General features: G+C 42.8%; 1 long non-coding RNA gene across 1 annotated transcript in view; it reads left to right on the top strand.

Annotated features, from left to right (window-relative positions):
* The window catches only part of LOC126252962 (uncharacterized), a 503,805-nt gene extending 488,612 nt beyond the window's left edge, over positions 1-15,193 (top strand). The window contains exon 3 of the long non-coding RNA XR_007545871.1: positions 15,137-15,193. This is a non-coding gene — a long non-coding RNA (uncharacterized LOC126252962). The remainder of the gene's footprint in view (positions 1-15,136) is intronic.
* The last annotated feature ends 1,151 nt before the right edge of the window (positions 15,194-16,344 follow it).

Genomic DNA, 16,344 nt, shown 5'->3' with positions numbered 1-16,344 from the left:
ACCGTTTGACCTTCATGGCCTGTTCGGGTGGAGTAGGTATGCGTAATCGTAAGACGAAACATTATGACCATCTGTTTACTAGGGTGTTGGTCCATAGTTTGGGAATCACTGTAGCTCCTATTTGGGGTGGCGTGGATGAGAAATGTCCCTGATAGGTTCCTGGAGGTATGTGCCACCGGATGTCTACGACCAAGTCAGGCAGTTCCGGAAAATTACAAGCTGGAGGGTTTTGCGTGCAGAGCTAGCAGATTAAATGGTCAAAAGGTGTTCCATTGTGTTCACATCTGAGGAATTTTGAGGCAAAGTCATCAACGAGAGTTCGTGTCATGCTCCTCAAATCATTGTAGGACGATCCTTTGATTACTACCACAGGTCACAAGAAAGCTCTGGTGAACGTCCCCACATAGCATAATACTACTCTGACTGACTTGCATCCATGACAAAGTGCATGTTTTGAACAGCCATTCACCTGCATAAGTGTCTACCCACACATGATCATCGAACTGGCGTAACAAGAAACTTAATTCATCTAACCAGGCGACATGTTTACATCGATCCATGGTCGAATCTCGATCATCCTGTACCCAACACAATCGCAGCTGGCGATGTCCCTGTCTGAATATAGAGGACTTAGAGGTTGTCTACTGCAGAACCCATGTTCAACAATGTGTGCTGAACTGTGTTCTCTGAAACACATATGCCTGCCCTGGCGTTGTGCTCTACTATCAGATCTGTAACTGATTGCCTCCTATCCTGGTTTAAGGAGTGGGCACGTCTCCAACCTCCGCATTCAGTGATGAAGTGTTGATGTCCAGCACTGTGTCATCTGCACATGGTTTCACCATCATTCAGTCGCTTTGTATAGATGATCATGAGAGTAACAAAGCAACAGCTGACAGCTTCACTGTTTACAATAAACTGGTTCCCTGCTGCCACACCATAATGATCAGCCACTTGTCAAAGTTGCTTATGTCAGTGGATTTCGCCTTTTGCGACCCATATCAGCATTGGAAAGATTAACATTTGTCTCTGGTTCACTTCACGAGCCCACAGTGCCACCCAGTGGTGTTCAGACTCGCAGTGGACAATATTCGTAATGTTTTGGCTCATCAGTGTATGTTTTACGTATATTTCACTCTCTACTCACAAGATTTGGGCAGGATGTTGTAGAATGTTGTTCTATTTAGCCAGATATCTAGGTTGATTTGGAGTGGTGTAGAGGTGGTCCAAACTGGAAGTAATTGGGAGGGGTTAACAGTTCCAGTATTTGCTTGATGATCGAGGGAAACCTCCCAAAGACTTTGATCGGAAATCAGTGGGACTGTAATCGTTTTAAATTTATTTCCGGCAGAACATCCATTATCCAAGGCAAAAATCTAAAATTTGTGTGTATTTTTGTGGTTTGTTTGTGGGCATATTTATGATATCTTGCGATTTTGGTTGCGACTTTGAAGACTTGTTGAAGATGGCTCCAGTGGGTTTTTCTCTTACTTACCTGCAAGTGCTTCTTCATTGCACAAATTGTCACATGGTATGCTGTACCGAAGCTTAACGCCTGCAGTGTCAGCAACCAACATGACATCAGAGCTTCAGAGATGTTCAACACACAGGGGACAATTTTCTGGAACACACGTTTACCAAGAGGCCAGAGAAGTGCCGCTAGAGGCCACAGGTTTCACTGGCCTACTCTCTTCTGCAATACAAACGATCGACAATACGTCCAGCTATATCTTAGCATCGAGTCGTATTTAGGGTAGTGCTCAGGTCAGACCAGACCAGTTCGCTCCAAATGAGTTTCCTGGGTCAGGCACCGATTCGGTAAGGATTCCATCAATCATTATTCTCTCTAGAAAGCCACCTCCACGGCACCACTGCTATTCATATTTTACCTGCCAGATAGTCTGCTGGACGTCACAAAGCTATCACCAGGTTTATAATATTCGTCCCAGTAGTCTCTGTTCGAAAGTCCACATCATATATACAAAATCAGTTCATCAAGGAAATGAAAGAAATGTAGAAGTAGCAGTCAACACCTAGCTGGCATGGTGTTATGATGCGATACTGAGAAGAAGGTTTGCCAATGGCAGGCTATTGCAGTTTTGCCGATCTGAGAGCATGCTTTCATATAATTTCGTATGTCTGCACCTCTTCTAGAATAAGAAGTTCCAAGTAATAGTTATCTGATGTTATCTTAACTGCATTTTAGCAAGATTTATTCATTGAGGTGTACTATCGCTTGTGGCCGGCTAGGGTGGCCGAGCGGTTCTAGGTGCTACAGTCTGGAACCGCGTGACTGCTACGGTCGCAGGTTCGAATCCTGCCTCGGGCATGGATGTGTGTGATGTCCTTAGGTTAGTTAGGTTTCAGTAGTTCTAAGTTCTAGGGGACTGATGACCTCAGTCCCATAGTGTTCTGAGCCATTTTAACTATTTGAACTAACGCTTGTTGATACATAAATGAATGAATTGTATGAGAAAGTCTTGTTTCTTATTACTGAAATGCTCTAACACCTTGATGAGAGTCCTTATTATGATTTTATCTCAGAACGGTGTTTTGATGCTCTCTATAGGTGATTAAGTGTTGCTGATGCACATCGATTCAAGCATCCTTGTGGCTAGACTATAAACTGGAAAACAGCGTAGGTGAATAAATAAAGGAAAACAAATAAAAGGAGAAAATAAAAAGTATTAATTTTGCTTAGTAAAGATACCCAGATTTATTCCTAATATAATCACGACCATGGATGTAGTCATTCTGTCTCTTGCTATCTTGGATGGCGAAGAGCAATCTTTCGGTGTGGAGGCGCTACATTATAATTCTTTTAGAAATCTATTTGACTCGCATTAACAGCTCTTTTTGTACCGTCAGGTCTTTCGCAAACAGCCGGTGCACAAATTGTCACCAGGTGTATTCGTTCCAATAGTATCTGTTTTGAAGTCCACATCAGAAATAAAAAAAGCAGTTCATCCAGGAGATGAATGAATCATAGAAGTCAATACTAGTTACCCAATACTGTATTTAAACATACTCAGATGTTCCCAGTGGATTGCCCATGTTCAGTGACTGTTCCATAAAATCTTCCACTGCTTGCGACTGTTTTGCTACACTGTACTCGTCGGCTATCGGCACGGAGGTTAGTAGAATGAAATTACCCACTTCTTGAGGTCGTTGGCGCTATTTCCATAACAGTGACTAAGACGGTGAGAGCCCATAGATCTACTGTGTTTTAGCATTTTACTAATGCTATGTTCTTATAAGAGGTCTAATGTGACACACTTCTGTACTGGATGGTCTAGGTGGACAGACGATAAGAAGTTGAACATCCTCACATTGGTATAAAGGGACCACACTGTGCTGCATAGCAGTCAGTCCATGTAGTTGTTTCGTTGGTATACTGTAACTGCGTGTGCCGGCCATTGTGGCCGAGCGATTGTAGGCGCTTCAGTCCGAAACCGCGCTGCTGCTAAGGTCGCAGGTTCGAATCCTGCCTAGGGCATGGATGTTTGTGATGTCCTTAGGTTAGTTAGGTTTAAGTAGTTCTAAGTTCTACGGGACTGATGACCTCAGAAGTTAAGTGCCATAGTGCTCAGAGCCATTTGAACCAACCCATAATACTCAGAGCCATTTGAACCATTTGTAACTGCGTGAACATATTCGCACCTGTTCTCTGCCTTTACTTTACTGTTAAAAAATGTACAGATATAAGACATAGCTATTGTGTGGCTGTGCGGGGAGCAAGATACTTTGCTATTTCCTTCGATAAACCTACATTTGAACAGATGGGAGAGAAGTTTTCCCTTGCGTCATCTCTGATGTCCACAGCTGTACAGTTTCTCATCATGGGCAATTATGCTGTTTGCCCACCTAGTATCACAACTATTGTGCGCGTTTGACATCACTTTGATTATCAATAATCACAAGTAGATTTCTATGGTTCATACGACTTGTCCAAATTTTACTCTGCGTATGTAGTCAACTATTTACTGAGAACGTGCGTGTAAAAGTTATCTTTTATTTCGTTATAAATGGTGATATATGAATGGCGATAGGCCTATAAGTTCGCGTCAAGTCACACGCATTGGCAACCAGCCGACATCAGCACATTTCCTCGAATCGCCACTAGAGGCAGAAGGTTCCTTGGTCGTACAAGCAACGTCGTTCAGTGGTAGAATGCTCGCGTGCCATGTGGGAGGTCTGGGATCGATTCGTGTGCGATGCAAATTTTTAAACAAAGATGCATGTTCTACTAACATTTCCGTGAAGTGTAAAATACACAGAGATGCAGAAAAATCAGTAATGCTAGAGACTAGTAATCTCTCGATCACTGGTTTGAGTTTCGTTTCGGTGAACACTTTTTTGTTTTTTATTCGCTCAGTTTAAGTACGTACGTCATTCAAATTGAAATTCATCAAATATATGTAAGTTAACACATATCTCATGATACTTTTTATGAGAAATGAACATATTATTTCTAGTTAAATATCGCACTTTATAATCCAGTGCCCATTGCAAATATAAACTCTTAATTAACGATTCTTATGGAAATAATAAAGGCTGTTAAATTTAAAATTTATAAATTGGATTTTCTCATCTCTAATGTGTCTTAAGCTTCATAGAAATGCTAGTAGAAAATGCACCTCTGTTTAAAAATTTACCAGAGTTGGGAATGAAACCGTAATTACCCACTTGGCAGGCGAGAAATCTACCACACAGCCAAGCGGTTCATTGAATTAATGTCCCTTCGTTAGGATTTTACAAAGAATCGGAAAATTTTAAAGTCTATTTTCTAGACAATTATTGAGAGATGTATCGAAGAGACTTGGTGGATTGATGTTTTATTCCCAAACTTCATGCACCAGAACATAAAATAATTCAAAATTCTGATCGCCGTACGGTCTCGTTATCAGATATCGATATTTTAACGCTATCATTCTCTGGCTTCCAACGGACTTGTAGCCATATTTTATTATAAAATGTACACACTTCAAAAAAGTTTTGCATCACCCTCGTTCCCAGAACTCCTGAAGATAGACGTTGACTGTGGATATCGTACCACAGACACAGCCCCTCTGACTGTTTAGAGATGTCACTAAGCCCGCCCAAAGATGTAAACAACTACACATGAGCAGCGCCAATTAGACATAGAGGGCCCGACAGCCGATCATTTCCAGTCATTCCACAGGAAGGAGGTACACGGCTCGTGTTGTCTGTAGTTCAATCATGTCTAGACGGTCAATACCGCGGTTCGATCGCGTCCACATTGTTACTTTGTGCCAGAAAGGGTTCTCAACAGGGAAATGTCCAGGCGTCTCAGAGTGAACGAAAGCGATGTTGTTCGGACATGGAGAAGACACAGAGAGACAGGAACTGTCGATGATATGCCTCGCTCATTCAGACCAAGGGCTACTACTGCATTGGATGACCGCTACCTGCGGATTATGGCTCGGAGGAACCCTGACAGCAACGCCACCATGTTGAATAACGTATTTCTGCAGCCACAGGAAGATGTGTTATGACTCAGTAGGCTGCATGTTGCGCAACTTCACTCCCGACGTCCGTTACAAGGTCTATCTTTGCAACCACGATACCATGCAGCGCGGTACAGGTGGGCCCAACAACATGCCGAATGGACCACTCAGGACCGGCATCACGTTCTCTTCATCGATGAGTATCGGATATGCCTTCAAACAGACAACCGTCGGAGACGTGTGTGAAGGCAACGCGGTCAGGCTGAACGCCTTGGACACACTGTCCAGCGAGTGCAGCAAGGTGGAGGTTCCCTGCTGTGTTGGGGTGGCATTATGGGGGGCCGACGTACGCCATTGGTGGTCATGGAAGGCGCCATAACGGCTGTACGATACGTGAATGCCATCCTCTGACCGATAGTGCAACCATATCGGCAGCATATTGGCGAGGCATTCGTCGTCATGGACGACAATTCGCGCCCCCATCGTACACATCTTGTGAATGACTTCCTTCAGGATGACGACATCGCTCGACTAGAGTGGCCAGTATGATCTCCAGACATGAACCCTATCGAACATGTTCAAAATGGTTCAAGTGGCTCTGAGCACTATGGGACTTCTGAGGTCATCAGTCCCCTATAACTTAGAACTACTTTTACCTAACTAACCTAAGGACATCACACACATCCATGCCCGAGGCGGGATTCGAACCTGCGACCGTAGCAGTCGCGCGGTTAGAGACTGTAGCGCCTAGAACCGCTCGGCCACCCTGGCCGGGTATCGAACATGTCTGGGATAGATTGAAAAGGGCTGTTTATGGAAGACGTGATCCACCAACCACTCCGAGGGATCTACGCCGAATCGCCGATGAGGAGTGGGACAATCTGGACCAACAGTGCCTTGGTGAACTTGTGGATAGTATGCCGCGACGAATACAGGCATGCATCAATGAAAGAGGACATGCCAGTGGGTATTAGAGGTACAGGTGTGTACAGCAATCTGTACCACCACCTCTGAAGGTCTCGCTGTATGGTGGCACAACATGCAATGTGTGGTTGTCATGAGCAATAAAAAGGGCGGAAATGATGTTTATGTTGATCTCTATTCCGATTTTCTGTACCGTTCCGGAACTCTCGGAACCGAGGTGAAGCAAAACATTTTTTGATGTGTGTATTTACTGTCTGCTGTAGAAAAACTAATGGTGCTGAAATTTGTTTACTTATTGTTGCAGTTTATCCTTCGTCTTCATTAGCTTACATTCTTAGACAATGCGTAAAATATTTAGGAGTTACAAAATAAATAAACTAGGCCCACCCGGCAAGATGTTAATCACTCTTTTAAAATGGCTCATTGGTCTGTTTGGAGCGCTGCACGTGATGTAAACGTTTACTAGGCGGTATGTGACCCTCAACCACTGACGGAAGTCATAGTAGTAAAGTGGTGTGTACATGGAAGTCAGTTGTATGGCATCAGGGCAGTGATGATAGTTTTGTGTGAGTCAATGGCTTGTTGCAAGTCTCTTAATTATCCATCTGGGTACCTACAGTTTAACGTGGAATCCTGATAACGTATCGTATCTGGCGAGTCTCCACATCACCCAGAGGTGAGTGCTAGGTGAGAAGACAGACTGAAAAACCCGTAGTCCGACCGGTATTGGGTTCATCAGCCTTTCGATTCCCATGCGCGCGCTTTACCACTACCAAGCCCGACAATGAGTTGAATCTACATGGTAACGTGACAAAATGGCAGAATGATCGTATTCGTTTATGTCCATGACAGATCCTAATGAAGTTACCCAATTTGCTGATGTATGAAGGTGGTGTCTTCGGCGTGTCTACAAGGAACGGTGTACACTTCACAGCGATGTGAAGCAACGTAATAACGACCATGAAAAGATCTTAATAGGCCATGATTGAAGACGAGCGTCACGCCTTGTCAATTCGAATCGATTTCAAACCCCACACATATTGCTGCTATTAGTGAATCCAGGTCAGTCTTAACCAGAATCTCAGCGAATATTTCGTGAGGAACTGCTTGCAGTGGGTAGTTGGATAAGGTGCTTAGCAGGAGGCCGCTGCTGACAACGGCACACAAAGCAGCACGTTTTAAAGAGGCCCAGCAACATTGCAATTGGTAGCTAACTGGATCCGTGTCGTACGAGTAGCGATTATGGCTCTCTTAAAAACAAGCAATCCGCTGAGTGTACCATATGACCAATAAAGCGTCTAATGTGCAGTGTGGGGAGCCTATATGCCAAGTCAAGGGATGATGTGTGATGTTCTGGTAGTGTTTTTCGTATCATGACACGAGCTCACTCATTTTGGCTACCATTCTCGGTGACCGAGTGTTTCCCCTGCTTCTCCATGAAGAGTTTGCCGTTTACACTCCCGGCTTCCGAGGATGATGATGATGATGATTTCAGTTTGTGGGGCGCTCAACGGCGTGGTCATCAGCGCCTTTACAATTTCCCAATCTCTTCACTTGCCAGTCTGGCCATTTTCCTGAATGATGATGAAATGATGAGGAGAGCATGAAGACCGAGTTCCTTGGCGGAGAAAACCTCCGACCCCGCCAGGAGTCGATCCCGGACCCCGTGATCCAGTGGCAGCAACGCTAACCTCTAGACCACGAGCTGCGGACCTGGCTTGCGAGATGACCATAGCTTTCCTCGAAAGACTGTACGCTTTTGTTGCTGCTTCGACAAATTCTCAGGCGTCCTGTCGCATCTCGCCTGGCCCGCTGAATTACCAATCGGGAGTACAAGATCTCTGGGATTATTTCGAGTAGCTTGTAAAACATAGCATCAACATCCCCACAGTGTCTAGTTCAGCGGGATCTAATCATAAAAGAAGGGCTTCAGCTCTGTACGGTATACTCAAAGAACCTTGTGGACATTCTCCATCGGCGAAGCCGGTATCAAGACTAGAGGCTGTCTCTCACGGTATTTTGCCTAATGTCTTGTGGGAGTGAATATACCAAATATATTAAGAAGAGATGGTACCAATCCTCCCAGTACCAATCCCCCCATGATACACAAAACACATCAGAGCGCTGTTTCAGAAGCAACGAAAAAAAACATGTAAAATTTAAAAGAACGTGCCAAATTTAAAAGAACATATTTCGCCAAATTGGTGGATTTTACAGAAGCTAGAAACACAGCACGATCCTCAGTGCGAAATCCTTTTAATATTTTCCACAACGAAAATCTGTCTCGAAATCTGACAGAAATCCCAAAAAGATTCTGCTCTATGTGAAGTACACCAGCAAGAAGATTCAATCAGTACCTTCACTGCGCAATAGCAATGACAATGTTACTGATGACAATGCCACTAAAGCAAAGATACTAAACGCGTCTTTCCGAAATTCTTTCACAAAAGAAGAAAAATATTCTAGAATTTTTGTCAAGACCAGCTGCTAAGTAGATAAGAACAGAAGTTGATAACCTCGGTCTAGCGAAGGAGCTTAAATCATTTAATAAAGGTAAGCGTTCCAGTATAGGTAGTACTCAAGTTAGGTCCCTTTCAGGGTATGCCGAAACACTAGGTCCATACTTACTAATCATATGCAAGCACTCGCTAGGAGAAGGCTCGATACCGAAAGAGTGGAAAGTTTCATAGGTTATACCAATATCCAAGAAAGGAAACAGGAGTAGTCCGCTGAATTTCATACCCATATCACTAATTTTTTTAAAAAGGAATTCGCCAAACAACCGTTCAACTTGAGAATTTATGGGCCTGAAGATAGCATTATGAATTGCCGAAACTAGTAGCGAAAATAAAATAAAAGAACTTCTCAATTTGTACAGCTATTTGGCGAATTTCTTTGTTAAATATTTGATCAAACGCTGTCCCAAATCCACATTGGATCGACGGAGACCATACCACGTATGTCGATTTGGAACGTATACTGTGTTCAAACATTATGCATTTTCTCGAAGGAAACGATTTATTGACAAATAGCTAACATGGATCCATAAAGTGTCGTTATTGTGAAACACAACTAGCACATTATTCTCAGGAAGCAGTAAGTGCTATCGACAAGGGATGCCAAATTGATTCCATATTTTTAGATATCCAGAAGGTTTTTGACAACGTTCGACACAATCGACTACTAATGAAACTGTGTTCTTACGGAGTATCGTCTCAGTTGTGCGACTGAATTCATGATTTCCTGCCAGAAAGGTCATTGTTCATAGCAAATGACGGAAAGTCATCGAGTAAAACAAAAGTGATATCTGGCGTTTGCCAATGAAGGGTTAAGGGCCTTCTGCTGTTCCTGATGTATATAGACGGTTTAGGAGACAATGTGAGCAGCCCTGTCCGGCTGTTTGCAGATTATGCCATTTACCGTCTTGTAAAGTCTCCAGATGATTAAAATGATTTAGAAAACGTATCTGTATGGTGCGAAAAGAGTGAAATCATCCATTTGAGCACTGAACGGAATACGCTATATTTTGTTTTGATAATAAGCAATACAAATTTAAAGGTTGTGAACTCAACTAAATTCTTAAGAATACAATTACGAAAAACTTCTACATCTACATCTACATGGATACCCTAAAAATCGCACTTCATTGCCTGGCAGAGTATTCATCGAACACAATAATTCTCTATTATTCCAATTTCGAACAATTATGATGATCGTTTCTTCTTATGTAGGTTGGCTTCAACAAAACATTTTCGCATTTGGAGGAGAAATCTGGTGACTGAAATTTCGTGAGGAGATTCCGCTGCAATGAAAAACGCCTTTGTTTCAGTGACGTCCATTCCAAATCCTGTATCATGTCAGTGACACTCTCTCCCCTATTGAGCTATAATACAATATGTGCTTCCTTTCTTTGAAATTTCTCAATGCATTCCGTAAATCCTACATGGTAAGGATCCCACACTGCACAGCAGTACTCTAAAATAGGATGGACAAGCGTAGTGTAGGCAGGCTCTTTAGCAGATCTGTTACATTTTCTAAGTGTCCTGCCAGTAAAATGTAATCTTTGGTCTGCCTTCTCCACAACATTTTCTGTGTGTTCTTTCCTATTTAAGTTGCTTGTAATTTTAATTACTAGGTGTTTAGTTGAATTTACGGCCTTTAGATTTGATTGATTTATCGCGTAACAGATGTTTGACGGATTCGTTTTAGCACTGAGGATCGATTGCCAATTTTTGCACCACACAGATGTCTTTTCTAAATCATTTTGTAATTTGTTTTGATCATCTGATGACTTTACTAGACGATAAACGACATCATCGGCTGCTCATATTGTCTCCTAAATCGTTTATGTAGATAAAGAACAGCAGAGGACCTATAACACTACCTTGGGGAACGCCAGAAGTCACTTCTGTTTTACTCGACGACTTTCCGTCAATTACTATGAACAGTGACCTCTCTGACAGGAAATCACGAATGTAGTTGCGTTAGTATGTATTCCATCAGCACTCAATTTGATTACAAGCCGTTTGTGAGGGACGATGTCATAAGCCTTTTGTAAATCTAGAAATTCGGAGTCAGTTTGAAATTCCTTGACGATAACACTCAGCACTTCGCGTGAGTAAAGAACTACTTGTGTTTCACAAGTAAGACGTTTTCTAAATCCGTGATGACTATGTGTCAACAGACCGTTCTCTTCGAGGTGTTCGAACACAATATATGTTCCAAAATCCTTCTGCATATCGACGTTAATGATATGCACCAATAATTCAGTGATTACACCTACCGCCTTTGTTGAATATTGGTGTGACCTGTGCTACTTTCCAGTCTTTGGGTACGGATCTTTCGTCGAGCGAGCGGTTGTATATGATAGTTAAGTATGGAGCTGTAGCACAAACATACTCTGAAAGGAATCTAATTGGTATACAGGCCGGACTGGAAGACTTGCTTTTATTAAGTGATTTAAGTTGCTTCATTAGTCCGAGTATACCTGCTTCTAAGTTACCCATGTTGGCAAATGTTCTTGATTCAAATTATGGAATATTTACTTCGTCTTTTTTGGTGAAGGAACATAAACTTAAATTGGAACGATTATATAGATAACGTTTTAGGGAAAGCGCATTAAATGATGCGATTTATTAGCAGAATACTTACAAAATGGAAGAAATTTACTAAACAGTCTGCATGAACCATGCTCGTCCGCCCTCTCCCATGGAGCATTGCTGCGTGGTATGGGATCCACACGAGATAGAATTGATGAAGGCCATCGAAAAAGTTCGAAGGAGGGCAGCTTGTCGTGCAATATCGCGAAATACGGGAGAGAGTCCCACGGATGTGATAGGCGGGTTGGGGTGCAATCATTAAAACAAAGGTGTTTTTAGTTGCCGCAGGATGTGCTCATGAAATTTCGATCACGAACTTTCTCCACAGAATTCGAAAATATTTTATTGGCGCCCATCGATATAGGAACAAGTAATCATCATAATAAAATAACAGTAGTCTGAGCTCTCATAGACAGATCTGTGTGTTCGATTTTTACACGCGATGTTAGAGAGTACATACGTAGAGGAATAGCATGAATGTGGTTGATGAACCCTCTACCAGGCACTTGACTGAAGTACATAGTAATCACGTAGATGTAGAACTTTTTTTCAAAATTTGAAGCCATATTGACCATTAATCGACCATGACTGTTCGAAAAATATGAAAAGATTTCTAAATACCGCTACCAGTCAGAAAATTTTTTGACTACTAAATTATATAGTTAGCTGGTATGTCGTCATCAGGCTATAGTGGCATTACAAAACCATTTAATGTAAGTGTACACAGTTTCTCTACATTACTGCTTTTGTTTATTTATTTATTTATTCATTCATCCATAGAGAAATTTCTTTGTGTGATTGTGGTGAGGACACAAAAACCTAAGCATACAACGATGCCATATTCAGCAGTCACCTCAGACAAAGTAGCAAGCTATTTAAAAAGACTGATATCAGTATCACTTTTGCCAACGACACCTTAAGAAAGAAACTGGTGCATCACATCATACAGCCTACAGAGAAACTGGGCAAATAAAGAATTTATAAAATTACGTGTAATCGTTGCAACGAATACTACAACAGCCAAACGAGAAGAAATTAAAAAAAAAACACACACACACACATTGACTGTTTCAGACTGGATAAAGGTAATTAGTCCGCTATAGCAAAACACATCAGTGAAACAGGGCAGAGTGTTATAACAGACAACGACATCAAAGTACTGTGTACTTTTGAAAGGAGGTGGAGAATGGACATCTTGGAAGAAATGTAAATTCTCATTCATAACAATAAGTCGAAAAATGAGATCCTAGATGAAATGATGAAGTTCAAAAATTCATTCTTCTTTACGAATTTCAATTCAGTTCTCTTAAAATAGCACGTACATGATGTTTAAGGTTATATATGAGTATACATCCCAGGAATATCTATATAATTCTAGAAATAAAAAGATTTTATACTGTCATTTGTGTTATAAAATTGTCATCGTCGCTCTTTTTCTAATATATTACGCCAGCCAACACCACTGATACGAGAATAAGACATACAGTTGATACTGCTGCTGACAACACCAAGATCTACATATCGATAGTCAAATCGAAACTAGTCTTGTTTCGACTTCTATCTTGTTTTCTGGACTGCTAATTTGTTTTGTGTTAGCATGTTTTAAAGCCACACTGTAAAATACGTGAACAATGCCGAAGAAGTCCAAGAGAGCCATGGAAATAGTGACACCTCAGCACATCACAAGAAGACTGCCACGTCACAAGAACAAAGTGAATGACAGTTTAAAAACCTTAATGTGAACAGCAGACCAATATACAAAGTGACATCGCCTTTTACTAGATTACACTTCTATCTCTCCAAAGGCCGATCGCACTAGTCTTGTAAAGGAACTTTAGCGTCTGTATACACTTACGTTAAATGTTTTTGTAACGGCACTACAGGATGATGATGCGGTATCACCTCGATACATGTCGCTAAACAAATACAGGGTGTTACAAAAAGGTACGGCCAAACTTTCGGGAAACATTCCTAACCCACAAAGAAAGAAAATATGTTATGTGGACATGTGTCCGGAAACGCTTACTTTCCACGCTAGAGCTCATTTTATTACTTCTCTTTAAATCACATTAATCATGGAATGGAAACACACAGCAACAGAACGTACCAGCGTGACTTCAAACACTTTGTTACAGGAAATGTTCAAAATGTCCTCCGTTAGCGAGGATACATGCATCCACCCTCCGTCGCATGGAATCCCTGATGCGCTGATGCAGCCCTGGAGAATGGCGTATTGTATCACAGCCGTCCACAATACGAGCATGAAGAGTCTCTACATTTGGTACCGGGGTTGCGTAGACAAGAGCTTTCAAATGCCCCCATAAATGAAAGTCAAGAGGGTTGAGGTCAGGAGTGCGTCGAGGCCATGGAATTGGTCCGCCTCTACCTATCCATCGGTCATCGAATCTGTTGTTGAGAAGCGTACGAACACTTCGACTCAAATGTGCAGGAGCTCCATTGTACATGCATCACATGTTGTGTCGTACTTGTAAAGGCACATGTTCTAGCAGCACAGGTAGAGTATCCCGTACGAAATCACGATAACGTGCTCCATTGAGGGTAGGTGGAAGAACATGGGGCCCAATCAAGACATCGCCAACAATGCCTGCCCAAACGTTCACAGAAAATCTGTGTTGATGACGTGATCGCACAATTGCGTGCGGATTCTCGTCAGCCCACACATGTTGATTGTGAAAATTTACAATTTGATCACGTTGGAATGAAGCCTCATCCGTAAAGAGAACATTTGCACTGAAATGAGGATTATCACATTGTTGGATGAACCATTCGTAGAAGTGTACCCCTGGAGGCTAATCAGCAGCTGATAGTGCCTGCACACGCTGTACATGGTACGGAAACAACTGGTTCTACCATAGCACTCTCCATACAGTGACGTGGTCAACGTTACCTTGTACAGCAGCAACTTCTCTGACGCTGACATTACGGTTATCGTCAACTCCACGAAGAATTGCCTCGTCCATTGCAGGTGTCCTCGTCGTTCTAGGTCTTCCCCAGTCGCGAGTCATAGGCTGGAATGTTCCGTGCTCCCTAAGACGCCGATCAATTGCTTCGAACGTCTTCCTGTCGGGACACCTTCGTTCTGGAAATCAGTCTCGATACAAACGTACCAAGCCACGACTATTGCCCGTTCTAATCCATACATCAAATGGGCATCTGCCAACTCCGCATTTGTAAACATTGCACTGACTACAAAACCACGTTCGTGATGAACACTAACCTGTCGATGTTACGTACTGATGTGCTTGATGCTAATACTGTAGAGCAATGAGTCGCATGTCAACACAAGCACCGAAGTCAACATTACCTTTCTTGAATTGGGCCAACTGGCGGTGAATCGAGGAAGTACAGTACATACTGACGAAACTAAAATGAGCTCTAACACGGAAATTAAGCGTTTCCGGACACATGTCCACATAACATATTTTCTTTCTTTGTGTGTGAGGAATGTTTCCTGAAAGTTTGGCCGTACCTTTTTGTAACACCCTGTAATACAGCAGTCAGCAAGTTTTGCGACTGGTAGTGTCACCTGAGAACCTTTTTGGTCTGAGTTCTTGTTTCTGTGCATTCCGAAGCTGTGTCAGCTAGTCGAGTGGGTGCTGGAGCGGCTGTGTCCTCCTTCCGCAGGCCAGGCAGGGCGGGCCGTGGTCGACGCTGGCTCGGCGCAGCTGGGCAACAGCGGAGCAGAGCATCGCGCGCCGCCAGCGGCAGCTCCCGCCGGGCGCCGGCCAGCCGCGGCCGCGCGGGCCCCCACTGCGCGACGTAGCAGCGAGCCGCCGCGGACCGCCAGCTGCGCCTCGCCCTCTCACCATGACAGGTAGGCGGCACTGGCTAGCCGAGCAGCTCCTGACCACTGCGGGATCACAGAGAAGTCACGCTGAACCTGTTCCACTGGCGGGAAATGTAGCAGTTTTGTACAATGCAGCGTGTTCGGAAATTCCTGTTACAAACTTACAGGACTTGTAGGGAGGAGTGACTGCTTAATATTTTGGGTAGCCATCCATGTCCGGAAACATTATCCACGACTCTACATAGCCTCAAACGTATTGGCTCCCGCGCCTGGAAATATATGTATATATAGTGGTTGATTCCATGATGATGCTACAAACTTTGAAGGATAATAGAGAAGGAGAAATGTAGCAGTTTGACTTAAGTTCCCTGTATTGGAAACGAAGGAGTCAAAAGTTATAAGACAAAACTATTCTGAAATCTCTGACAATGGAATACAAGTACCGGTCGTGTTGTGATTGAGATTATTGGGTACTCAACTTTCAGACGTAGTAGTATGGACCAAATCAAGAAAATATATGTAGTAAACGTGGGCTCTGAAAAGCATAACTGAGGAGCTATCAGCACTTCTCATCATCGCTACTGTGAGACATATCTCATCTGCTGAACAAGTTCTCATAGCTCTTAAAGTATGTTTACTAGACCCTTTAGTTTTCTTGTTTGGATCCATACTACCATCTCAGAAAGTTACATACCCAACACTCTTAACAAGAACAGTACCAGTACATGTATTCCACTGTCAGAGGCATGAGAATGATTTTGGCTTGTGACTTTCGCTCCGTTCGTTTTCGAACCAAGGTCCTTTATCTCAGATTGATACATCTATCCATTATCCCTGAAAGTTTGTAACATCATCACGGTGTCACCCTATACACATACATATATTTACAGGTGCCGGCGCCTATAACTACGAAGCTCTGTAGTGTCTTTGGATGACATTTCGGCCGGACGTGGGTTCCTAATCAAAATATTATACATTTACTCCTCTCTACCAGTCCTACAAGTTTCTAACGGGAATTTCCGAACAATCTGTATAAGGTACAGTA

This window comes from Schistocerca nitens, chromosome 4 (genome assembly GCF_023898315.1).
Source record: "Schistocerca nitens isolate TAMUIC-IGC-003100 chromosome 4, iqSchNite1.1, whole genome shotgun sequence".
NCBI classification, from domain to species: Eukaryota; Metazoa; Arthropoda; class Insecta; order Orthoptera; family Acrididae; genus Schistocerca; species Schistocerca nitens.
Note: the sequence above shows the minus strand (reverse complement) of the source record. Positions and strands in the feature narration are given on the sequence as shown.